The sequence below is a fragment of the Arachis ipaensis genome, chromosome B03 (genome assembly GCF_000816755.2).
Source record: "Arachis ipaensis cultivar K30076 chromosome B03, Araip1.1, whole genome shotgun sequence".
NCBI lineage: Eukaryota > Viridiplantae > Streptophyta > Magnoliopsida > Fabales > Fabaceae > Arachis > Arachis ipaensis.
The window spans coordinates 126,264,501-126,265,389 of NC_029787.2; positions in this window are offsets into that span (position 1 = coordinate 126,264,501).

Consider the following 889-nt stretch of genomic DNA (forward strand, 5'->3'; position numbering starts at 1 on the left):
TGAGTTGTGAGTTGTATTGTAGAAGTTATTAAAATATTTGTAATTTAACATCCATAATTTTATATGTATAGCATTCATAACTTTAAACATATAACATCCATAACTCAAAAATTAAAATTGATAATTAAAATTGATTTGTTATTATTATTTTTTATTTTGCAGGTCATAAACTAATATTTTTTTATGTTTTTTATTTTCAATTAATTGAGACAAATGAATTTGAGGTCTTGGATTTTTTTTATAAAATGTGTTGTGATAATTTAAAAATATTTTTTAGGGTTAATAACATAATAATTTAGGACTTTTATTTGAAATAAAGATTGTATAATTATGAAAGTAATAAGTTTATAGTGAGGGTTAGTTTTTTCGAATTTGATTCTCATAAAATTTGAATTGATTTTTGGTGTAAATGAAAGGAGATATTTATAGAAAAACTAATTGCGTTAATTAATTAAGGAGAGTAATTAACACTCTTTGGTAAGTGAGAATGTTATTAAGTATATATTTTTATTTATTATTTGTGATTTTTGACTAGATAGCATTACTCTAATAAAAAAAATAATATCATATGACTAATAAAATTTATTATTTTTGACTAATATTTAACCAATTTTAAATTTTAAATCTTAAACTTAAATTTTAAATTTTAATAGTATAAAAATAAGGTGTTGGCCAAAAAATTTTTGTTAATATTGATAAAAGCTATTAATCACCTAACATTTCTCAATTTTGTTTCCATAACATTGTTGCTCATCAGGCTGTTCGCTACTTAATGAGGTTCCCAACTGAGTACACATGCAATTTGTTAAATGAGGCGCGCCACGCCGCCTTTGGAACAATAGCTGCGAAAATGGTTATTGAAAGTCTTGCTGGAGGTTGGCCAAAGGTG